The sequence below is a fragment of the Microcebus murinus genome, chromosome 5 (genome assembly GCF_040939455.1).
Source record: "Microcebus murinus isolate Inina chromosome 5, M.murinus_Inina_mat1.0, whole genome shotgun sequence".
Taxonomy (NCBI): Eukaryota; Metazoa; Chordata; class Mammalia; order Primates; family Cheirogaleidae; genus Microcebus; species Microcebus murinus.
Genome location: NC_134108.1, coordinates 36,052,378 through 36,079,342, shown reverse-complemented (window position 1 = coordinate 36,079,342; position 26,965 = coordinate 36,052,378). Strand labels below are relative to the sequence as shown.

At 35.7% G+C, this 26,965-nt stretch overlaps 1 protein-coding gene and 1 pseudogene across 1 annotated transcript in view; both read left to right on the top strand.

The window, feature by feature from the left end:
* The window catches only part of TPD52L1 (TPD52 like 1), a 377,442-nt gene that overhangs the window by 130,632 nt on the left and 219,845 nt on the right, over positions 1-26,965 (top strand). The window lies entirely within an intron of this gene.
* On the top strand, positions 2,275-8,978 carry LOC105878220 (zinc finger protein 706 pseudogene; annotated as a pseudogene).

The following is a 26,965-nucleotide window of genomic DNA, read 5'->3' as shown; positions in this document are numbered from 1 at the left end:
AACTAAACAGAGTAGAGGAAAAGTTTTTTCCCCCTACAAGAGCTAAATTGTACATTTCCAAACAATAAAATAAAATAATAGACTCATATTGATGCTAACCTTCAAATCCTTGCCATGTGACTTTCTTTTGGAATAAAGCACTTAAAAACCAAATCAATCTATTTGAAACATCAACATAGTACACTTGTTTAGATAAGGCCCAACATTGGTTTGAGTGAGACCAAAGTCTATTCTGTGCAGGTAATGTAAACATGCAATCCTAATGTGCCTTTTAAAAGTGCAGTGTTGAGCTAGGACAGTCTCTATATTGGCCATATTCATGGCCATGCTCAGGGACCTCTACTATGAAGGCAGTTCATGGCCAGTTGTGTTTGTGCTGTGTTTGGCCACCCTCCTTACATACTTTCACATGTCCTATGTCTACTCTCATCTACATATTTTCTTTAACATGATTAGGGTCCTGCATACTCAATCCTAGAGACTTAATAAATGAAATGTACCTTTCGTATATATTTGATTTTCAACTCATCTGGGCTCTAAAGTAAGTTATCAGGGTGAAGGATTTTTACAATTAGATCAGGGAGAATATTTTTCCCTTCAGTTGTAGGTACCATTTCCCATTCTTTTCCTGTTTGAGATGGAAAATTTGTAGTAATAAATGACGGGAGCCTATTCTTTTTATTTAGGGTCTTTTTTAGTTTGCAAAATGAGTGCTTCATAAAGTAAGTATTTGAGTTTGAAAATAGATTGTTTTGTAAGATTAAAGGGGCTAAAGCAAACTTAAATGTGATATGCCACTAAATACAGAGCTCCAGAAAAGTACATGAATATATCTTATCCCATTAAACTCCAACAATGCAGTAATGTTGGTAATGGTTTGGAACTGCTGTTGTGATACGACTTTAAAAGGAATCACTGGACAAGAAAATTAGGTCAAAGGCCACAAATAAGTGACTTTAATAAATGGAGCATCCTTAAACCTTTTAATAACTTTTGAAATTTAAATATTGAAGTAGTGAAATTATAACCAAATATACATGGCAATTTTGCTCCCCCTCCTGCTTTCAAAGAAATAAAATAGTTGTATCATACTTACCTCACACAACAAAGCTTTCTGTTTATCATCTTCCCATCTAGAATCTTTGAGTTTTCAGTTAACAAACAAGAAGCTATTTCTCTAATCCTATCATTTTACTTACAATAGAGCTAGTAGTAGCTGAGAATCATTCCTTGAGGACCTGACTCCCAGTCCTACTTGCAGAGACACTAGATGGGAGGGTCTGGCTCAGTCTTGATCATCTCATCTCTTTCCTCAGGCCCTTTGTTTCCCATGAACCAAGGTTCCCGGTGCTGTCATTCATCATCCTATGACCTTCACATGCACCTTGCTGGACATTGGTGCACACCTCACTCTGGAAGGCATTCCAGTTTCTATAAAATCCCATTTTATCTAACTTAGGACACATCTATACGATATACTTACATGTGCATTTAAATTCACTGGCCTTATAAGTCCCTTTAAAAGCAACAGAATTGAAACCTTTTAAACAAAGGGTGCCTGCAGTAAATGCTGTACAAGTAAAATAACTGGGTCATGCACTCAGTTGCCTGTACTCTACAATGTAGAACAGTGGCAGGAGAGCATGCCTGGCTGGCAGTGCTGAGGTATAAGGCAAAGCTCACAATGGGGTTTCTTTTGAAAAATGTGTGGGCTGCTTCTTTGCACTCTAAATACCCTGCAGAAGGCTGGGATTTAATTTGCTAGCCTTCCATTTCTGGGTAATTTGAAGCATGCTTCTTATAGTTCTCCCCTCCCCCGATGTGAGGAAATTTAGCCCATGGAGCATATTTCCACGAGAAAGAGACATCTGTAGTTCTGCCATTATACAGGCGTCATCTTAGCATTCCTTTCTACCTACCAAAAACTTTTTGAAAAAGGGATTCATTTAATCCCCTTTTTAATGTGACCAAATATGTTTTCACAAATGGGAGATTTTCTCAAATGTGGCATTCATAACACTCTGCATGGGTTTAGGTGGCATGAGTAAATCAAACAGGGAACCTCACCATTTTGACAGTCTGATTTAACTGGACCATTTTAAAGTGCTATGAGCAGCCAAGAGCAAACACAGACAAGTCGACCAAGGAATTTTTAAGCTGTTCCAATTGAACCACATGTTTATTCACACGGACAACCTTGATCACCTGAAAAACTCTGAATTTAATTATATTCCATGCTTTTAAAGGTTTCATTAGAGATTTTTAAAGGCAAGAATGTCTCTGTGCCCAACAGAAGAAATATTTGTGGTTAGCAGAGATGCACCTGCATGGTCTGGAGCCATCATTCCCAATCTTAATCTCTACATTGCCTATTCAAAAACCCTCGAGAGCATGTTTGGGCCAGTACTACATATAATTGTTTGGTTAATTCCACAGGAAGCTTGAATCACCTAGGTTAGTTTGAGCCAGTCCAAACTACTGGATTTCTATTTAAGCATCAAAAGGCAAATGGGCCAATTGTGTTTCATGTAGAATAATTAGCTCATAATCTGTTCATTTGAGCAGAAGGCTGACGTAGAGAGAGAAGCTCTGACCACACTTATTCAACCCAAATTAATTAAACTTCTATCCCAGTCCTATAATTAGTGACTCTGCATTTGATAGTGCAGTCTTGGTGTTGCCAGGGCTTAGTTCTCTAAAGATGTACTCCAGCCTACTTGAGGATCCCAAAAGGATAACTAAGGAAACATGCTCACTCCAGAAACCAGTGAGCAATTTTCCAGCTACTTAATAGATAAGGCAAGTTCCCTCACACCTTGCAGTCAGCTCTTAAGTTTCATCATTCATGTAAATGGAGATCAAAGGGTCTCTTTACTGCCAGTACAACTGTGTAGAACTATGAAATCTGTGATCAAGATGAGCTATGATGAGAAAACGTACATCTTCTGTTCTCCCGACTCCATGAAAACACTGGACAAAAGAAAGCAACTTTGAACAACAGCAACAAAAGGTACAGGTTAAAAGAAAGAAGAATTTATTTGGCCAAAGGGAAGAAAAGAAAAATGCACTCCAGGAATATTTCATATGTGAAGAGAATTCTTTCTCTCTGATATCTTATGTATTAGCCTCAAGAAAGCAGGAAACTAGGGCATAAAGAGCTCTTAAAACATTTCCCTCTCTGAGAATCCATAATTCTATATTCAAACATGATGATAATTGACTTGATAATGGTATGAACAATTTTGTGTGTCAACTGAGTAAATATAGACATGTGTTGATTAACAATGGGTATACATTCTGAGAACTGCATCCTTAAGTGATAGCATCACTATATGAATATCATAACGTGTATTTACACAAACCTAGATGGCATAGCCCACTGCACACTAAGACTGTAAAGTAGAACATATTACTCCTAGGTTACCAATCTGTACAGCATGTTACTGTACTGAATACTGAAGACAATTGTAACACAATGGTATTTATGTCTCTAAACATAGCTAAGCATAGAAAAGGTGCACAAAAATATACTACTATAAAAGATAAAAAATGGTATACCTGTATAGGCACTTACCATGAATGGAGCTTACAAGACTAGAAGTTGCTCTGCGTGAGCCAGTAAGTGAGTGGTGAATGAATGAGAAGGCCTAGGACATTACTGTAGACTTTATAAACCCTATACACTTAGGCTAACCTAAATTATTGAAAAAATATTTTATTTTTCTTCAATAATGTATTAACCTTAGCTTAGTAATTTTTTTCTTTTTAAACTGTCTAATTTTTTTAACGTTTGACTCTTGTAATAACATTAGCTTAAAACACAAATACATTGCACAGCTGTACATAAAAAATCTTCTTTTTCTATATCCGTATCCTATAAGCTTTTTTTTATTTATAAAACTTTCCATTTTTTTTAAAAAAACATTTTTTTGTTAAAAACTAAGACACAAATACACACATTAGCCTAGGCCTACCAGGGTCAGGATCTGTCTTCTACCTCCACATCTTGTCCCACTGGAAGGTCTTCAAGTGGCATTAACACACATAGAGCTGTCATCTCCTATGATAACAATGCTTTCTTTTGGAATACCTCTGGGTGGACCTGCCTGAGGTTGTTTTACAGTTAATTTTTTTTTAAAATAAGTTGAAAGAGTATACTCTAAAATAATAATAAGTCCTGACTACTCTGGAGGCTGAGGCAGGAGCATCGCTTGAGACTAGGAGTTGGAGGCTAAAGTGAGCTATGATTAGACCACTGCACTCTAGCCTGAGTGACAGAGCCAGACCCTGTCTCTGAAAAAAAAAAAAAAGTTTAAAAATAAAAATTGAATTAAATTAAATAACAATAAAAATATAGTATAGTAAATACATAAACCATAAACCAGTAACATAGTCATTTGTTTTCACTATCAAGTATTATGTACTATGCATAATTGTGTGTGCTATAGTTTTAGATGACTGGCAGTGGAGTAGGTTTGTTTACACCAGCACCAACACAAACACATAAGTAATGCATCTGGCTACATTGAAATGGCTACAACACTAGGTGGTAGGAATTTTTCAGGTCTATTATAATGTTATGGAATCATGGTCATATTTGTGGTCTGTCGTTGACCAAAATGTCATTATGCGGTGCATGACTATATTTTTAAGAGCTTACTACGTATTCAGCTCTGTTTATCTTCAACTATGTAAGACACTTTTTTTAGTGCTCTGTAAAAATTCTCTTTGTGATTCTATTCCTTCAGAGTCATGATACCTCCTTATCATGATAGAGCTAAAGCATAATTCTGCTCTAATTCAATTTTAAGCATAATTCTGCTTTAGCTCTATCACTTTGTAGATATGAATGTTTATGTCACTTTTGTGCCCTGAAATCCCGTTTCTCTTATTGTTTACAGCTCAGGACCTAAAGCCAAAAAACATCTAAGTTTCAATCTTCTCCCAGATATTTGATACCTGTCTAACTTGAGGCACATTTTTGTTCTACTAGATTTAATTTCCCCACCTGCAAATGTTAATAATAATACTATTTTTCTACTAAGATGAGTACGAAGACGAAATGAATAATGCATGTAAAGCACTTATAATGCAGGGATCATAGTAAGTGTGAAAGGAATATTACTGTTTTTATATAAGTGAAAGCATATATATTTTCACAAAGTATTACTTTCTGCCCTTATGGAGGTTACATCCTCATGGGAGAGAGAGATAATAGGTAACATAATTCTGGGTAGTGATAATAGCAGGAAAATAAAACAGGAGAAAGAGATCAGAGTGACAGCGGTGTGGGAGGGTCTTCCGGACAGAGGAAAGCACTCTGCAGGGGCGACACGCGCACAGAGGTCTGACTGATGTACAGGCATCAGCCACACTTACATCTGAGAGGAAAGCCCGAAAAGCAGCAAGAAAAATGTGTAGGCCCCACAGAGGAAATGACCTTGGGGAAAAGGCCAAGGTGTCCACGGTGGAGTAGGAGGAGGGAAGGGCCATCTTAAAGAGTCACGCTGACCTTACAGGCCATGGGAAGGGCTTCTTATTTACTTAACTTTGGAAAGATATTGAACAACTTTGAGCAAGAGCAGGACTTGATCTGATTTGCTTTTCAAGATCACTCCAGTGGCATCCTTAAACTACTCGATCTCAAAGAATAATTATGTTTTGTCTGTCTTTTTTTCTGTCTTTCTTGCAATTTGTGTTCCTTTTTCCCAATGCCTATTTTCTTTCCAAAAAGACTCCAGGTTCTGTCTCAAAACACTACCAAGAGAAAAATAAACTATATATCTGATTGAGAAATAGTCTCAGCTTTAGTATGTTTTGGGATAAAATGGTATTTTGGGGGGAATTTAATATACTACACTGACATTTTAAAATATTTTTGGGGGAATAAAATATACTACACTGACATTTTAAAATAAAGCCTATCATATTGGCTATGCCAATAAAGCTTTTAAATAAGTTTTCTCCATGTTGTTATCAATATTTACAATATTTTATCAAATACTCATATGAATGTATTAATTCAGATGTTATTGGGAGATAATTACCATAACTGTACATGTAAGAAATGAAATGTTCTCTCATCAGAATGCTGTAAATTTATAACTATTTTCAACATTAGTGTGTAAAGAATTTATTTTTTAATGTATAATTTTGTATCATCTGGTTTAGCACTAGATCCAGAGCCAAGAGGTCAGTTCAACCACATTGGCAATGTGACAGCAAGTACATTTCTTACCCATTTATGACCTTGGTTTCCTCATCTATAAAATGAGGATGCTAGATAGAAAATGATTGTTTTTTTTCCCCTATGAATGTTATATCTAGATAAGTGGTAAACATTCAATTTATCATTTATACAGTATGTCATTCTCTTGTTTACTCAGTCTTTTCATTTAGTCTGACTTTCCAGTGTCCCTCAACTTATTAGAATTTTGTTATATAAGATCTTTTTTATTAAGTAGCACCTGCCTAGTTCCACATAGAGTGAAAATACATTTTAAAAATTAATATTATTATTTTTTGATAATAAAATTTATTAGTTTTCCTTATATCCCCTAAAATTAGCTTTCTTGATTTTCCTACATGACAATATATTGCTTGTAAATTCTCAATGGAAACTTACATCTTAAACTAGGCCTTGGGAAGTGATGTAATGGCATTATATCATCACTGAATAAACAAATTTTGCCTGAACTTAAAATTCTTTTTATATGCTGCATTATATACCCCAACCAAGTGACCCTTATTTCATAATGCAAAAGGGCTTATATTTTAGAAGTTAAAACTTATTTTAACTACTCATAAGCACATACTGGACATCTAAATAATATGTTTTCAAATCTTGTGCCTGAAAAATTCTTACAGCTATATTTCTTCTCCTGAAAAGCTGGTCTTAATTTGCATTGGATTTCAATGACTTCCTTAAGCAAGCACCTGGAGGTCCTCCAGTCTAAAGAAAATGTAGATCCACAGACACAATTCTGCAAGAACAGTGAGCTCTTTGGTAATTTTAAAAATGTTGGATGCTGGCCATCTTCCAGACTTCATGCTGTTTACGCTGTTATTCCCAGACAGGGAGGGCTACCAAGATACAATATATACTTGCTTTGGCAAAAGGAGTGGAGCCCAGATACTGCTGAAAACTGGTATTTGTACAGTGGAATGATTCCATTGTCACGGTGAGTCATGCTCATGACTTGAGAGGCACCTACACACTACGGTTTTGGACCTCGGCCAAGTCTCCCAGCCCTGACATGGCACTCCCTCCAGAATAGCTCAGATGGTCTAGATTCTAGACTATGGCAAGAATGGAAGAGAAGAGCATACCCCAGATGCTGCTGTGTTTCTCTGCTCCTATTTTAGGAGCTTAGATCTAAGGATTTCTTAATTCCACCCCCCCCACCTCTATAATAAGCCAACTACAAAAGTTGGAGTTAGTCCAAAGAAAAGCAATCATTGGTAGTAGATTCAGAAAAAGGAGAACTTAAAAGGCTAACTGCTCAACAGCAATAAAAAAGGGGAAATGAAGCAATGCTCACTACATGTCTGGAAAATATTAAATGATGCAGAACAATAGAAAACTTAGATGAGTATAAAGGCATAAATCAGGAGAAGAGGAAATGGACATATAAGCAGATTAGATTCTGGACAAGCATTTCTCAACTCTCATACTCTGTGTCCCATGGCATTACTAGGAATGTTCTAGAAACTTCAAAGTGCTTTGTGAAATTTTCCATGGTGTGAAAAAAGTCATTTCTGTTAGAAATACAGTTACGTAATATTACAATGTTAACACTTAGGTGAGTAGACTTGATAAAATGGGATAGAGCTGGCTCTCAGGAAAAGAAGAAAGCATGTCATAATGTCCAAACAATATTAAAGAAAAATCACGTATTTATGAGGATAGGCAAGAAATTTGCTTTGTGAGTATAAGACAAAGCTTAGAACAATAAAAAGTTTTTCTCAAAGGCACAGTTCAGAAAAGCAATCAAATAAATAATATGGTGTCTATAGATGCTTTTCTAAACTCTGTGGGACCTTGGTATATGCAGGAATGTTTTCATTGTAAGTTTTCCCGATTTGTTTTGAGACTTTCAATTGTTCCAAATTTTCGGCAACATTTGTATTCAAAAAGATTGACCTAAATACAAAAAGGCAGTGAACCAATGATCTAGAAAAGTGGTTTTAATTCAGAGTTGAGGAATTAAGCATCACCCAACCCCCAGTTTCTGATACATGCCTCATGGGACCAGGCCACCAAGATTTTCACCAGAATTATTGACATGTGCTAAGCAAAAAAAAGTGCCTTTTTTTTTTTTTGAGATAGAGTCTTGCTCTGTCATTCAGCTAGAATGCAGCGGCATCATCATAGCTCACTGCAACCTCAAACTCCTGGGCTCAGATGATCCTCCTGCCTTAGCCTCCCCAGTAGATGAGACGGCAGGCTAGCGCCACCATGCCTGGGTAATTTTTCTATTTTTTTTATAAAGGCGGCATCTCACTCTTGCTCAGGTTGGTCTCAAACTTCTGAACTTAAGTGATCCTCCCGCCTTGGCCTCCCAGTGTTAGGCTTACACAGGTGAGCCACTGCACCCAGCCAAAAAAGTTTTTTAACTAAAAAAAAAAACAAACCTGAGAGTCTTTCCCCTCCTTGGCAGATAGAAGAGGCAGAAGCAGTGCTGGGCAAGCTCCCCTGGTCCTCTCATATTGTGCTGTCTCCCAGACACAACACTATTCCTGCCCAGATGCAGCTTGTGGACAGGAAAAAATTCAGTCTCAGCAGAAAAATGCCAAAAAGCAAGCTGGACAAAAGAAGAAATAAGGACAAGACCAAAAGACTGCTGCCAAAGCTGCCTTAATATATGCCTACAATGCCTGTAGAACAGAGGCCAGACCCTAAGACCTTCAAGCAGTACTTTGAGAGCAAGCAACCTGAGACTCCACCTACTTCAGAATTGGCTGATATTCAGGCATAAAGTTGTTTACAGGGACATTCATGACACCTTTAACTCTTCTACTGTCTCAGACCTTAGGTAACAAACCTGCAGCCGCTTTTCTAACAAACTGTTGATCAGCAAAAATAAAGGGGCCACAGAAACACTCATTTTTAAATTGTTTCCTTTTGGGCTTCATGCAAAGACAATTCTATATAAATGTACAATTGACTCTAATTTGGAAGTCTGAAAGTCAGTTCATTCTTATTATAAATTTTATTTATAATTATAATTGTATCAGTGTTGATATTGTGTAAAATAACTCATTTAGTAGAATACTACTGAGAAAAATCTGCTCTAAAATTTTTCTAACATTGTGAACAATTTGATGGTGGCTATCTAGCTAGGTTTTGTTTTTGTTTTTTAACACGTCATGAAATTATATAAAATGAAATTTAAGGGATCCGTAGACTGTGTGTCCTGAGGATTAAACTACCCATAAGAAACAGGACTATTTTCTATAAACCACACCCTTTTTTCCTTATTATTCAAAGATAATTTAATTGTTGGATTTATTTATGTCACTTTAGGCATTAACTTTATTTTTCGGCATATTATGGGGGTACAAATTTTAAGGTTTCAATAAATGCCCTTTTCCCCCCTCCTCCCACAAGTCTGAGTTTCCAGCATGACCATCCCCCAGATGGTGCACATCTCACTCATTATGTATGTATATATGCCCCCTCCCCTCTCCCACCTGCCCAATACCCTATTACTGTAGTACCTATGTGTTCACTTAGGTGCTGCTCGGTTAATACCAGTTTGCTGGTGAGTATATGTGGTGCTTGTTTTTCCATTCTTGGGATACTTCACTTAGTAGTATGGGTTCCAGCTCTAACCAGGAAAATATAAGATGTGCTATATCACCGTTGTTTCTTAGAGCTGAATAGTACTCCATGGTATACATATACCACATTTTATTAATCCATTCTTGGATTGATGGGCACTTGGGTTGCTTCCACAGCCTTGCAATTATGAATGTGCTGCTATAAACATTCAAGTGCAGGTGTCTTTTTTGTAGAGTGTCATTGGATCTTTTGGGTAGATGCCCAGTAATGGGATTGCTGTATCAAATGGTAGATTCACTTGTATCGCTTTAAGGTATTTCCATATTGCTTTCCACAGAGGTTGAACTAGTTTGCAGTCCCACCAGCAGTGTAGGAGTGTTCCTCTCTCTCCACATCCATGCCAGCATTTATTGTTTGGAGACTTTTTGATAAAGGCCATTCTCACTGGAGTTAAGTGATATCTCATTGTGGTTTTGATTTGCATTTCCCTGATGATTAGAGATGTTGAGCATTTTTTCATATGTTTGTTGGCCATTCTTCTGTCTTCTTTAGAAAAGTTTCTGTTCAAGTCCTTTGCCCACTTTTTAATAGGGTTATTTAATTTTTCTTGCTTTAATTACTACAACTTTGTAGTATAGTTTGATATCTGGCGTATTAATGCCTCCCATTTTGTTTTTGTTGCCTAGAATTGCTTTTGATATCTGGGGTCTTCTTTGGTTCCATACGAAGCGTAAAATTATTTTTTCTACATCTGTGAAGAATGCTGATGGGATTTTAATAGGTATAGCATTGAATCTGTAGATCAGTTTGGGTAGTATAGACATTTTAACGATGTTGAGTCTGCCAATCCATGAGCATGGTATGGATTTCCATCTGTTTACATCCTCTGCTATTTCCTTCCTCAGTGTTTCATAGTTCTCCCTGTAGAGGTCTTTTACCTCCTTGGTTAAGTATATTCCTAGGTACTTTAATTTCTTTGTTGCTATTGTGAAGGGAATCGGGTCTTTAATTTGGTTCTCAATTTGATTGTTGTTGGTGTATACGAATGCCTCTGATTTCTGTGTATTGATTTTGTATCCTGAGACTAGGCATTAACTTTTAATTTATTGAAATTTAACATAATCTGAAGATTCATACTATAGTTAACAGACAAGCTTTGCAGAATAAAGTGAATTTCTTTAGGAAGCAAATAGATTACAAGGTCAGATGATAAAAGAAGTTTTATTTCACCTACTCATATAAGAATTTTTTTTTTTAAATATAATTCTGAAGGAGAATTTTGCCTGAAAGAGAAGAGAAATGTAATTAAATGGCGAATCTGAGCCATTCCATGAATCCATACAGATTGACCATACTTAATTGCTTAATTTGATTATATTCTAGAATACTTTTAAATTACTAATATTGTAAAATTCATATTCCAAATGATGAAATGGGGTTTTATAATATTGCTATTCTAAATGAATTTTTTACAAATGTTCAGTGCTTAATAAGATTTCGAGTTTGAAAAAATATGTAAGAGAAATGATAAGAATAGCTGTTCTGTTGAGAATTATACATGATCTAATTTGGATAACATAGGCTTAATTTGTTCCAACATTCACTTGCATATTAGGAAGAACAGCTAGTTAATTTAATAATTTCTCTTATAATTCATTTGCTTCTTGATTAAAATTTTTATCTGTCTATTGTTTATCATTTAATACCATGGAAATATTTAATTCTTAATATAAATATAACAAAAATGATTGCTCAAATATTTCCTCTTTATGAAACAAAAAATTTTTCCTGGTATTTGGATTCTTTTCATGATTGTAGCTCTTAATAAATTAGATTATCATTTTATATTTCTCTATGAGCTTTTCCAGATGAAAATTGGTCACTGTCATTTCATTCTGATTCCACAATTCTAGTTCTATAATTATGTTCTCATTTTATTTTATTTCATTTAGTCATAGCATAAGGTCAAGACCACCCATTTATGAAAGTCACTTCCAATTCTTGGCCAAAGCAGGCCTTTATTGGCAACAATATGGTTCCTCTCTCTCTCTCTCTCTCTTTCTCTCTCTGTTTTTTTTTTGTTGTTTTTTTTTTACCATTTTCAGGTATCTGATTAAATTCTCACACTGTTACAACTAAATTCTTTAAGGATAAAGTCCTGCATCCTAGAAAGCATATACAGAGTAAGTATAACACATCAAACATGATTATTTGGGAAGAGACTATTAGATATATAAAAGTAGAAGCCAGCTTAACTGGATTTGTAGTGAAAGCACTGTGCTAGAATCCAACGGGTCCAAGTTGTTAATGAGAGAGTTTTAAAACCATAGCTTATTAGAAAGTGCATATGGACCTTTAAAGATATTTCCTATGGCTACTGACCTATAGGCTGGTATCTAATTTGTTACACCAATAAAATCATAGATACCTATAAAGAACAATTGTTGAGTAAAATAAAATGTGATCAGCTATCATAATATTGCTCACCTACCAAACAAATTAATATATCTATAATAGACAATGGATTAGTATCTATAATACATATACCTTAACCAGTAATTAGAAAAATGTCCAAAGATTATAATCAGGCAATTTATAGAACTAAACATAGTGAATAAACATATGCTAAGACATTCAGTGTCACTAGTAATCAAAGAATTGTAACCTACTTTGAAAAAGGAGGAGCAGGCTAATAAATCAAAAAGGTAAGAGACATTCTCTGTCTCTTAGTTTGTGAGCCTAAACAGAAGAAACATGTGACTCTCTATAGCGTCTCACTTATTCATGGAAATTCTTTTTTCTCCTATCCTTACAGTAACTAAAATCATTGCCTCAACTCTCCTGTCTATTTTGGTTGTGGACTTTTGGTATTTAACAATAAATATAACTTAAGAATTAACTGAGTTGAGATATTTTTATTTGGAATTTATCTTATCCTTTAGTTTTTGAAAATTCTACTAAATGTGTTGTATATTTTATTTATTTGGCAGTAAACAAAATATGAAAATTTTCAATGAAAACGATTGAGAAATTAGGAAATTATTAAGAGATCTGGAAATGTGGAAATTTTAAAAAATGATTGTTCAGGACTATATATCTAATCAGGAAAGCTAACAGGCTGATTTTTCCATTTATTTATTTTATTAAATTTCCCATAGTCAAATTTTTTTCTTCAAGGGATGACAGAATGTTAGAGCTCAATGAGATATTAGAGGCCACCTAAACTAACCCCTCATCACTCAGACATGAGAACTGAAATCATGAAAGTGAAATAACGTGTTTAAATTATATAATCAATTCATGACCAATTTGGCACTAGAACACCATGTTCTTTCCATTAAATTCCAACTTGATTGGATTTACTAATTAATTGCTTTAGAAAGAGACATAATTCTATTTATTTTTTCACACTCATTCCAAGGGTCTGATATTCCAGGAAAGCTTGTTCTCTCCCAGTTACCTTCACAAGGGAACCCCAAGATACTCTCGGTAGCTTTCCTGTAGACACATCTTTCTTCCCTTCTTAAGGTAAGGGTGGAGGTTATCTACTATATCTCCTTATCTATGCACATCATCTCCTTATCTATCTTCTCCTTAGCTATGGACATTAAGTATCTTCTCTGAGCTCTCTTCAGTATTTCCCAATGCACTGCCATCACTATCTGGTATTTTTAAATGACTCTGGGAGTGGTTCAGAGTCAGGCCTATAGCAAAAGATAAAGGAGTGAAAAGTATGAGGTTATCAAGAGAAGAAATGAATGAAGTGCCAGATAAATGGAGAGTATCCAAATACAATTACATTTGAAAGCAATAAATATGAGGCATTAGAAATACATTTGTGTGGATGTTTCTTCTGGAAAATTAGGTCAAACAATTTCGTTCATTAAATTACAATAATTTATTTGATATTTTGCTAGCGAGCAAAGTAAAGAAAGAATTTTTAATGCTAAAGATATGGCTAAATACTCTCTTCCAGAACACTTTGTAATCATGTTTTGATACCACAGTTTCAGTGAAATTGTTTCTTCTATCTAAATCCACTGCATTAACCCCTTAAAAAATCTATCCTCTCTATTCTACTTCCCCACTCCCACCTTCTGTCCTCCACCAAGTGAACACTCTCCTGTTTTTTTGGTTTTTTTTACCTCTCCAACTTTATCTCCCAGAGTTCCTCTCTAGGATCTTCTGCTCTTCCAGGTACTCAACTGTCAATGAGAGTTTCACCTCATAGCTTCATCCCCATGTTAGTGAACCCCAATCTGAGTGCTCTGTTCTTGATTGCTGAGTAGTTCCATATTTCCATTTGCCTAGAAGTACCACCATTCAACAATCAACACACAATCACTATTGAGGAAATTAGGAAATAATTTTTCCTAATAATTAATAATAATAATAAATGACAATTTATTATTATTAGGAAATAATAGTGCAAAATGGCAAAGAAAAAATAAGAGCACTAACCTTACAATTAGATGTAGATCACAATAAATAGACTAGCAAAGGGGCAGAAAATGATTTGAAAGGATTGGTGGGTGATAAAATTTGAAAGATAAGTGAAATTGTAGGCTGCAAATGTTCTCAGGACTTAAAAAATCAGTCTAAATATCAAGAGGCGATGGGAGGAGAAGACTGTCTTCTATCTTTAGTCATATATTAAACAACTATTTTGGGGGTGAGAGCAAGGTAGGAGGCAGGAGGATTGCTTGAGGCCAGCAACTTGAGACCAATGTCAGCAACATAGCAAGACCACATCTCTACAAAAAATTAAAACATTACCTGGGCATGGTGGCGCATACTTGTAGTCCTAGTTACTTGAGAGGCTGAGGTGGGAGAGGATCGCCTGAGCCCAGGAGTTCAAGGCTTTAGTGAGCTATGATTGTGCCACTGTACTCCAGCCAGGGCAACACGGTGAGACACCATCTCTAAAAAAACAAAATAATATTAAAAAAAATCAACCATAATTTTTTTTGGTCTGAGAAATCACTGAGTTAAAAGTGCTAGGTTTTTTTTTGTTGTTTTTTAGAGACAGAATCTTACTCTGTCACCCAGGCTGGAATGCAGCAGCATGATCATAGCTCACTGAAACCTGTAACCTTGAATTCCTGGGCTCAAATGATCCTCCTGCTTCAACCTCCTAAGTAGCTAGCACTACAAACCACCTTGCATGTCTAATTTTTTTTTTTTTTTGAAACGGGATCTCACTATATTATCCAGGCCGATCTTGAAATCTTGGCCTCAAGTGATCCTCCTGCCTCAGCCTCCCAAAGTGATAGGACTATAGGCATGAGCCATGACACCAGGCCAGTCAACCATAATTAACTCAAGATGGATTAAAGATTCCATAAAAATTCCAGAAAAAACTTAGGAAAAACTCTTCTGGATATTGGCTTAGCCAAAGAATTTATGAGTAAGACCCCAAAATAAAACACAACAAAAACAAAAATAAATAAATGTCACTTAATTAAAAATTAAAGTAAAAAGTTTCAACACAGCAAAAGAAATAATCAACAGAGCAAACAATCCACAGAAGAGAAAATATTCGCAAACTATACCTCTGACAAAAAACTAATAACCATAATCTACAAGAAACTCAAACGAATCAGCAAGAAAAAAAATAACCCCATTAAAAAGTGGACAAAAGACATGAATGGACATTATTTCAAAAGAATATATACAAAAAGCCAACCAACATATGAAAAAATGCTCCACATTACTAATCATCAGGGAAATGCAAATTATAACCACAATGAGATACCTCCTTACCCCTATCAGAATGGCCCTTTATTAAAAAGTCAAAGAAACAATAGATGTAGTGAAATAGATGTACACACTGTCAATGGGACTGTAAGATGTACAAAGCCTATGGAAAACAGTATGGAGATTCCTCAGAGAACCAAAAGTAGACCTACCATTCTGTCCAGCAATCCCACTACTGGGTATCTACCTAAAGGAAAAGAAGTCATATCAAAAAGACACCTACACTCATATATTTATCACAGCACAATTCACAATTGAAAAGATATGGAATCAACCTAAGTGCCTATCAACTGATGAGTGGATAAAGAAAATGTGGCATATATATACCATGGAGTACTATTCAGCCACAAAAAGGAATGAAACAATGTGTTTTGCAGTAACTTGGATGGAAGTGGAGACCATTATTCTAAGTGAAGTATCTCAGAAATGGAAAACAGGTACCACATGTTCTCACCTATATGTGGGAACTAAGTGAAAGGTATATGTGGTCATAAAGAGCAGTCCTGGACATTGGAAACTAATAAGGGGGGAGGTTAGGAGAGGGTGAGGGATAAAAATCTACCTAGTGAGTACAATTACACTATTCTGGTGAAGGTCATACTGAAAGTCTTGATTTTAGCATGATACAATTTATCCATGTAACAAAAAACACTTGTTCCCATAGATTTTTTTTAAATTAAGAAGAAAACAAGAGTGATGGCCATAACTTCAAGGAGTTTATGGTCTGATGGGGAAGAGAAATGAGCAAATAAATAATTACAAGATAGGGAAAAACTGCTATTTTAGAGGTAAGCACTATGTGGTGTATGTGAATATTGATACCCAAGAATAAATTCAAATCAAGCCAAAAAAGACAGGGAAAATTAAGGGACTGTTTGCTTAATTAAATGCATAAATATTCTAACTCATTACACTTTTCCTAAAGCTAAGAACATTATGTTCTTGAAAAGCAACAAAATACAACATAATGCAAGTAAACTTTTTATTAGGAAATGTATATTTGGGGAAAGAAAATCTACCCTAAATCAGTAGCTTCATAGTGAGAGTTACTGAAATATTTTGCTGAAAATACTTCCTGAGAAAGGCTGTACATCCTGGGGTTGCTCATGCATATGTGTCATAGGTCTATGCCATCTGTTTAGTATGTTATTTATTGTCTTCTGCTTCAAGGGCAATTGTAAGATGGCTTAGTGATAGCTGGAAAGTTCCTTTTCAAAGAGGTCTTAAAGGGCTGCACAGATACAATAATTTACATTTCTATTTTTAAAAGCAATATATTCCTCTTTTTCATGTCTACATTCCCCCAGACAGAGAGAGCAAGAAGACATTTGTTACTGGATAATGACTTCAAGTCTTAGAGCTTTCTCTTCACATGAGAACCTGTTTGGCCCCATTTCTTCCAGAGCCCATCTTCTCAAGTTTTCACTATGGATTAATTCTCAACTTCTATATAAAACAATTAGGCCTAGTTCATACTTCCCTCCCATTTTCCTAAAGAATTTATTTTGTTTTGATCTGTCAAATTATTAAAAGGGCTTTGTTGAAAATTTTAGAATAATGCCGTTAGAATTACCATTAAGTTTCTATAGATTAATATGGAATTGAATTTTACCCCAGATTCTTATGTAGATGCATGGGGTATGAAGAGGCTACCTAAAATGCCTTTAAGTAAACTCAATAAGAATTTTAAATAAGATAAACTTTTTGTCAACCCCACACCTAATTCCTGGTTTTGATTTTTTTACATTTTATTGTGAAAAATTTCAAACATAAAAAAATTTGAAGGACTATTATGGTAAACACCCATATAAAGGCTACTTAGATTCTACCATTAACATTTTACTATGTTTATTTTATCACATATCTATTCATCTTTCCATTCATTAATCCATCTGATGTTTTTGATACAATTTAAAAAAATTGCTGATATCTGTACACATCAAACACTTGAGCATGCATAGACTTCAATATCTGTTTAGTTGTTTTTTTTTAATTTCTGAGCTTTAACAAATGTATATATTTGTATAACCCAATCCTGTACCAAGACATTGTCATCTCCTCAGAAAATTTTCTCATTCTCCTTCCTAGGGAATCCCTTGCTCTACTCCCAAAGGCAACTATTATTCTGATTTTTTTCTACTATGTTTTAGATTTGACTGTTGTAGAACATCATATAACTGGTACTTTTTGCGTGTATGGTGTCTCTCACTTAGCATAATATTCAAGAAATTCACAGCGGAGGTGGCCCTAAACTCCATCTTCTGGTCATTCAAACCTCTGAGTTTTCTACCAAGATTTCTGTCACCGTGTGCAGCATAGACTATGACCTGTCCTCAGATTGAAACCACATAAAGAGGAGACTCATTATAAACCAGCTACATCTTTCAAGTGTCCACTCTCCTCCAGGATATGCCTGCTTTTGTACACTGTCCAGAGCTCTTAGATGGTTGGTATGTGAGTCTCTCTCTCTGTGTATTGTTCTAATTTGTGTCATTTTTATTTTTAGTTCAGAGTTTATGGCTGTTGCACGAGGGAGGCTCAATCCTCAAGAGATTACATGGCCATGGAAGCATAATTTTGTTTTCATTTTTTGAAAATTTAAAAACCTATACAACTGTTAAATCCCTAGAAGAAAAAGTTCAATTTGTAGTATCTTAAATGTTAAGAAAAGTAGACACGTATTTAGGAAAGTTGCATTTTCTAACAGCCCTTAAACAGGGAATAGATTCAAGCGATACAAGCAAACCCTCTAATTTTACAGTTGAGAAATTGAAGACCAAATGATTATGTGATTTAAACATGAGCATATAGTGGAATTAGGCAAAGTTTCCTGATGTTGCATGTCCAATAAGAGCTCTATGGAACACATCCTACGGATTTTACTTCCATAATATGTCACCATATATTACTAACTATCTTTCTGTTGGGTGCATGTAGGGCCATATTATTTTATGAACTGCTAAGAATCACAGGGGAGTCTTGAGTAGTTGATATACATAAGACAGTACTGGTATATATTTAGAATTATAGGAAATAATGCATACAAAATCACATCCTGGAGTACGTGGTATGAAGTTCCTAATAAATACTTGTTCTTCTTCTTCCTACTCCTCATCTTTATTATTATTAATTGTTCATACTTTCAGAATTCAGAGAGATCAAGGGAAAGTAACACTTTTATTCTTTTTGGGAATCCTTTATTTAATTTCTATTCTTCTAAAATTTAAAGTCACAGGTTTCTAGCTTTTCATCTATATGTAGCTTTGCATTTGTTTACTGATCTTTTAATGAGGAATACAATACTAATCCAGAGGTAGGGGAACTTTCTCTGTAAAGTAACACATAGTAAATATTTTAGGCTTTGTGGGCAACATGCTATTCCATATTTTCCTTTTTTTTTTTAACAGCTCCTTAAAAATGTAAAAACCATTCTTAGCTTGAGGGCTGTACAAAAACAGGTGGTGGACTCTAACTTGCCAACTTCTGTATATTAGAATTCCTGCTGTAAAATGTTGAAAAATCAGATAAGATAATGCATGTAAAAGCACATTGTAAGTCATGCTGTTGATATGTGTGATATTATTATTAATGATAATAATTACCCATTGTCATTTGGAGGGCAGCACAAAGACCTGAGGGAATTGAACATAAGGTAGGTTTTGATAAGGGAAAGGAGGTAGGTAAATTTTAGGTCTTCTAGATTAATATGATGGGAGACAATATTTTCCACATAGCAACATGAGATCCCAGCACTTATAAGCAAGGTAAGATAGAGGAATATCAACATACACATTGATTAATTCACAATATTTTTCTAAAGCCAATGTTAGTAAAAAATAATCTGGCTTCTTTGGTACCAGAGACAAATGGCTAAAATCAACCATCTTAATCATCTCTAGCCAGGAATATGCCATAATTTGAATTCTGATAGTTTGATTTTAACACAATTTTTCAGCAAACAACTGAATTTTTCTCTCAGTTCATATTTTTAACTTTTATTTCGGTCTTTCCAGCAAGTATTATAAATTTAAAAATGAATAATGTCTTTACTACTGCCTTTTAACGAACATAAAAAAATAAAAATTATGTCTATACTTTAAAATACTTTATAAATCATGATATTTTCTAGGAGAAACAAAGAAGCCAGTTTTCTCAAGAATCAAGTGTCGTTTAATTCAAGTTCATCAACAGTTATTTATCATGGATAACACTAAAATTTATCCTAATTTTGTTTTTCTGTGAATTTAAAAATATATTAGTAAAGTAATAATGTAGCATATTCTCTAGAGCAAGGGACTGAGAGGTCTTGAAGATCTTGAAGATCCATGACTCACTCTGACACCTGGAGATCAGCAGATCTCGTCTTCATGTGCCTGTAGAATTTTATGCACAGATGCCATTTTGAGGAACACTGGCACCGTGCCAGAGTTTCTTAGGTATGGAAAATCCTGTGCTTTAAAGCATTGTTGAGTTGTAATTTCACAATATCTCTTAGTCATTCCTAAAGTTAGAAGTAATTAAATAACAAAGATCATGCATCATAGAACAAGCTGGATAATCATGTTAAACACATTGACTAATTCCCTAACTTAACTGTTCGATGAAAAGAGAGGGAAGCACTGAGTCAACTGATGAGGCACAGGCATAATCAGACTGTTAGGTGAGTTAAAGGAAGGGAAGAGAAAGCCCTAGAACTCCAGCCACAACCCACAGACAGACTAGGACTGTATCAATAGAATCTGCTAATTCAATAACAGAATACAAATCAGAAGCACCAGCTTAAAAATGTGTTTATGAGTCACAACCTAGTTACATTTCTCACAGGAATTGCTGATTTCTGTGACTAACCTTGAGACTTTTAAAATGGCATTGGAACCGAAAGAAGCTACATTTCAAAATGTAAGGTGCAAAAATAACTGGGTTAGCGAATCTTCATGCTTGTTTTGTAAGAAAAGCATAAAATTTACTTATATGAAATCATGTTTACCTAAGAGGAAAAAAACCCCAAAAACCTTACATTCGTTTAATTCGTTCTCATTCACAATTTCACCACATTACATTTATCACCATATCCTACAGATTCTATCTCTAAAAGTGACTATCATTTAATAAATGTTTATTGAGCACCTACTAAGTGTCAGGCACAGGTCTATTAACTGGGGAAGAATAGAAGAGAAAAATTCCTTGTTATCATGGAGGTTAAAAATCCAAGGGTGGGTAGCATAGACAATTAACAAATATAGAAATAAACACACATTATATCAGTTCAGTGAGTACTGCAAGGAAAAATAAAATAAAGGGAGAGAGGTGACAGGGGATAAGGTGTTGGGGGTGGTGGTGATAAACATATTATTAAGGTTGTGTAAGAAAGGCCTCTTTGACAAAGGGATGTATTGAACAGAGACCTGAAGAAAGCGGGGAGCAGTCAGTGAATCATGACAAGGAGCAAGAGAACTGCAGGCACAGGGGACGCAGATCAAGGCCCTGAGGTGAAAGCACAAACGGGACATTTGAACAGGGGGCCAGTGAAAGTCTGCGGAATGATGGGAGTGGGCGAGAAAGGGGTGTGGGGGGGAAGGGGGGAACACTATGAAAGCTCTGAAGGAAGATTTTGGATTTTACACAGGAAGCCATTGGTGCCCCCTCCCATTTCATACCCCCTTCATGTCCCAACATAACAACATAACAATAGGCGACTACCTCATGTCTTGCCTCCTGGGTCTCCTTCCTCTGATGTGTATTTTACTTTGCCGCACTAGTTTTGTTTAACTCGGAACTGATCTCATATCTCTCCTATTAAAAATATTCCACTGTCTTAATCAAAACAAAACAACAACAAAATACCTGGTCAAATCATTTTCAAGGCAATTAAATCTATATAGTCAGAATCTCTAAAGAAAATAAATGATGCAAACACTGGGTAATTTAGGAGAGCTTAGTAATGCAGCCAATTACAAAGGTTGTACAGAGTTTAAGCTTTGAATGAGAGGTCATACAGTACCCTGAGATTAGCAACTGTGGGAGCTTTTCTCTTCTGACCTGGGTTGAATTATGTTGCACTCCAAAATATGTAAAAGTCCTAACCCCAAGTACTTCAGAATGTAATCTTATTTGGAAATAGGGTTGTTACAGATGTAATTAGTTTAAATGAGGCCATTCTGGAGTGATGTGAGCTCAATCCAATTTGACTGGTGTGTTGGCTGGGCGTGGTGGCTCACGCCTGTAATCCTAGCTCTCTGGGAGGCCGAGGCGGGCAGATTGTTGGAGGTCAGGAGTTCAAAACCAGCCTGAGCAAGAGCGAGACCTTATCTCTACTATAAATAGAAAGAAATTAATTGGCCAACTAATACATATAGAAAAAAATTAGCTGGGCATGGTGGCGCATGCCTGTAGCCCCTGCTACTCGAGAGACTGAGGCAGTAGGATTGCTTGAGCCCAGGAGATTGAGGTTGCTATGAGCTAGGCTGACTCTAGCCTGGGCAACAAAGTGAGACTCTGTCTCAAAGAAAAAAAAAATTTAAACCCAATTTGACTGGTGTCCTTATAAGAAAGGAAGAGACACAGAGATCAACACATAGGTAAAAAACAGCAGAGATTAGAGTGATGGATTCATAAGCAGAAGAAACCCAAGGATTGCTAGCACACACCAAAACTAGAAGAGTCATGGAACGGTTCTTCTCTACAGTTCCCTCAGAGGGAACATGACCCCCTGCCAACAACCTTGATTTCAGACTTCAAGCCTCTAGAACTATGAGACAATACATCTTTGTTTTAAGGCATCCAGTTTATGGTACTTTGTTACAGCAGGTCTAGGAAACTAATACACCTCCCTTTGGCTCAAAGGGAGAAACTTTCAGAACCCAGAGATGGTAGCATATGTGGCCTTTAATAGGGGCTACAGACAGCATGCAGGCACCTGGCAGATCATGAAAAATAAACACCCTCAATCCTCTGATTACCTGTCATTCATTGCCTTCCATTGGTCGAACTGAATTGGAAGATAAGAGGGTAACTGAGCCATTCTTGTGTGTCCCTATGGGTCAGCCTCCAGGAGCACAGAGGGTAGACAAGAGAAGGAATAGGATCTAGAAGGGCAAATGGAACTACCCTGCACAAAGTCCCTAAACAAGTTATGTCAGCTTATCTTTCCTGCCTCATCTCTTGTCCTTTCTTCACAAGTCACATATAATCAGACATCCCGGACCACTAGCTGCCATCATGAGCTGCTCATACAGTCCACCTTCTAAAATACTTACTTACTGTCTTTATTACCTTCTCCATCTGTAAAAATCTAACTCATCTTCCAGGCCCTCCATGAAACTTTCTATGATCCACTTTGGCAAAAATCACCCCTGCATTGCAACTCTCATTGTCCTGGGTTTATAGTTCTATGATTACATCTACCAAAATCTGTCTTATATTATAGTTAGAGATCTATCTTCTCTATTCAATTACAACATCCCTCAGGGCTTGGATTGAGTTACATTTACCATTGATAAGCCCTATGTATAGCACAATGATGTACACAAAGTAAGGATTAATATATATTGGTTAAATTGAAAATGATAATTTTAGTATTGAAATGAACCCTGGATACATACAGTTCAATCTGCCCAATTTACACAAGTAAAAACTAAGGCCCAGAAAAGTGCAGGCAAATGGCAATTAATGGAAAAATAGGACTAGAATACAGATATTTATTTTTCCAGTCTGATATCTTTCTCATACAATAATGGAACAAACATCATTCTCATAAATCTATTAATTGCAGCTCCAAAGTCTTATAAAAATAATGAAATGTCAGTGAGTTAAGAATATGTGAATAAAAAGCTTTTTAATATACTTGTATGTTGAGCAATTCTTAGAAACTATTTTAGAAAATATTGTGAGCTTTATTGATACCACAATATTTGAGAAACAGCTTGTGGTATTTAACACCCCCCAAAGGCAGCTGGGTTCTCCCATTCCAAGTTGGTAGCATTGTCTTAAGATAAAAATGGATAAAACTATTGGCTATAATTTTAAAATAAATACAAATGAATAGTTTAAGCTGTCAGTTTAGAAACTTTCAGAATCATCTAACTCTCTTGCTAGATTTTGTCAAGCAAAATGTCAAAACCAAGTTCAAGTAGCCCACAAATCAAAATGATCAGTTTCCTATCTATATTATCTGAAAAAATAAACTTACTTGTGTGACAAAAACAGGCAATGCATTTTCTCTTATTCTTTTTTAAATATAATATTAAACTTATCCTATTCTTACATTAGTAGATGCCATAACTTCTCAATTATATGTTTCTGCTGGGGAAAATAAGGCAAGTGAAACCTACAAAAGTTAAAGGATTTCTATTTTTGCAGTATTGTAGTTCAGGATGTTCCCAAGACCATCCTCATTTTCAGTAATTCTCACAGAAAGACTCACAGAAAAGAGAAAGAGAAAGACTCACAGTACCCCGCAAAGTGGTTTACTCACAATTATAGTTTATTACAGTGAAAAGACACAGATTAAAACCAACAACTGGAAAAGGCACACAGCACAGAGACCAGGCACTGAGTTACTAATGGTCCTCTCCCAGTGGAGTGGTGTGGACAATGCTTATTCTCCCAGCAATGATGTGTGATAATATGCATGGAGTATTGCCAACTGGAAAGCTCACCCAAGCCTTGGTGTCCAGGGTTTTCGTCAGGGGTCAATAATGTAGATATGGCTGACCACCCGCACAGTTGACCTGAGTTTCTAGCACCTCCAGAGGTAAAGCTGATACTGCATGACTCAAGAGCCCCACCATAAATCACACTGTTAGCACACACTACATGGTATGGCTGAAGGAAGGACCACAGGTAAACAAAGACACTCATCAGGCCACCCAGAGGTTACCTCCCAGGAACCAGGGGCAAGGGCCAAACCTTTCTGTAGTCAAGGTTAATCCTTTACTATACAAAAGTGTCTTGTACATTTAAAATATAAATTTCTAGAGATTAGGATTTTTATCTTGTTGTTTCTACCCTATACCTGAGTTTTCCAACATGAATTTCTAAACTTTCTATTTCTTGTGTCTCAGTTATTTTTCATGCTGCCCTTTGAGCCAATAGAAATTCCTGATAGTAATTAGGTCCAAACAATTTAACAGTAGTAGCTTGCAGAGTCTGACAGGTGACGCTGTGATTCCCTGAAGAATTTTAGATGTCCCTTGGTGCCCTTAGGAGCTTGCTGCAGTGCTTCAGAGCACCTTGCATGTAATTTGGAAACTTCAGTTCCATCCCATGCTTGAGTGAGTCACTAAAGAATAGCATTCTTTTACTTTCTTTCCTTTAAAAATGCTTTGTGAGGATCTAAAGATGCACAGAATGCTAGGAACTGGGATTCCATTTATAGGTAAGATCTGCCCTTGGACAGTTTGAAGTGTTTCATAGACGTTATAAAGTTAATAATAAAGGGAAATTTGGGGAAAAGATTATTTTTCTCCATTGGAAAAATCAGTAAATTAAATTTTCCAGAGCTTGACACAGAATCTAACATCCATTCGGGAAATATATGTTGAATTATAACACAAACAAGTAGGACTTGCTCACCTTAATCTGTCATGAATGTGCATGCAAATAACAGCTTTAACACCATGTCTATATCTCTGTTCATTGGGATGAAACTTTCACTCTTAAAAACAATCTTCTTTTTTTTTCTTGTTCATTATAAAAGCAGATATGGAGAATTAGCATCACTGACCTAGAAATATTAACATGACCAAGTTTAATTTATTAGAGTACTATTATCACTGGAAGAGGTAAAGAGGAAATTTTAAAAAGAGAAGGAAGGGTAGCTGTCAGATCCATCACCTGAGGAATAGAGATCCACACCATGTAATGATAAATTGAACTTGTACAGAAGGGGACTGACAGTTAATATTTGATTTGGCCTTTTGTATTTAAAAGAATGTGCTCATTAACTTAAAAGTGTGATGTTATGTACAGCTTTTTTTTTAATTCTGAAAAAAATCTCCTTAAAATGATTAAGTAAGAGGATTTTTTCATACCCACACTATTGATGAGATTATGAATTGGTGCTAAATTTCTGTGAAAATGTGTGCCAAAGCCTTGAAGATAAGTCAACCCTTTTCTGTACCAATTTAATTTTTAGAAGTTTATCCTATGGTATCCTAGAAATATACACAAGGGTTATATGTTAATATAATACATATTAATACATATTGAGTCTTATATATTTTATTAAAATCATAAATGATCTATTTTTAATACAATGAAATTGGTTAAATCAATTATGGCATATCCATATAGTAAAATACTATATGGTCACAAATCTTAATGATGTAAAGATGTATTAATAACATGAAAAGTATTCAGGATATATTACTAATTAACAAAAGCAGATAAATAGAAAAAGAACATTAATATTTTATATACATTTTATACACACAGATACAAACACTAGAATGAAATATACCAATGTTTTGAAGTGGTTATTTTGGGTAATGAGTTAGAGGTGAGGTTCCTTCCCTCCCTTCCTCCTTCCTTCTTTCCTTCCTTTTTTCCTTTTTCCCTCTTCTTCCCCTTCCTCTTCCTTCTTGGTTTCTTCTGTTTTCTAAGCATTTGAGCTTTTATAACTTTTAAAATTTGAACAAATTACACTATTTTGATTTATTTTTAAATTCCTTTCATAAAAGTTGGCTACTTGGATTTTCTACCTGATTCAGGTGGAAAAAGAAACTGAAACAGTTGTGTACCTCTATTTTTTGCTTGATGCCCCATTTTCTTCATGATTCCAACTTCTCTGACTCCATGGGTGAAGAGGGAAAAAATAGGAAAGGTAGAACCAACATCCTACTGCACCTTTCAGAAGCAGACCTATAAAACCATTCTAAAAAGGAATTAGTTTAAATTTTAATATGTAAAACTAAAATGATTCATAGCTCTTCAGATATATTGTAACTTTTTAAAATAAGGTAATAAATCTAGGCCCTGTCTAATTAATGTCTGGATAAAAAATTTCAGGCAGTTCAAGATGGCTGACTAATGGCACTTGCGTCCATCACAAAGAAGGAACAAAACAGCAAGCAGATAATCATATGTTTGATACAATGTCTAAGAGAGAACACAGGAATTCAGCAGGCAAATGAACAAGGAATATCTCGGGCATGGAAGGAGAGGGAAACAAGGCAGCTGGCCAGGGAAATCAGCTGGGAGCCAGAAGAGACTCCCCAGTCGGACCTGGGGGAAGGTAAGCACACCTACCAGGGACTCAGTGATGCCAGCCACCAGTGAGCTCACGAGCCGTGTGAGCGCTGAGACTAGAACTAGATGCTGCCTGGAGTCCAGGACCCAGCATTGCTCCAGAGAGCGAGTTCGCCCAAGCTGTCTGAGGCCCGCAGGATCCCCTACCCAGACACTATAGCCTATGGATATGTGTGC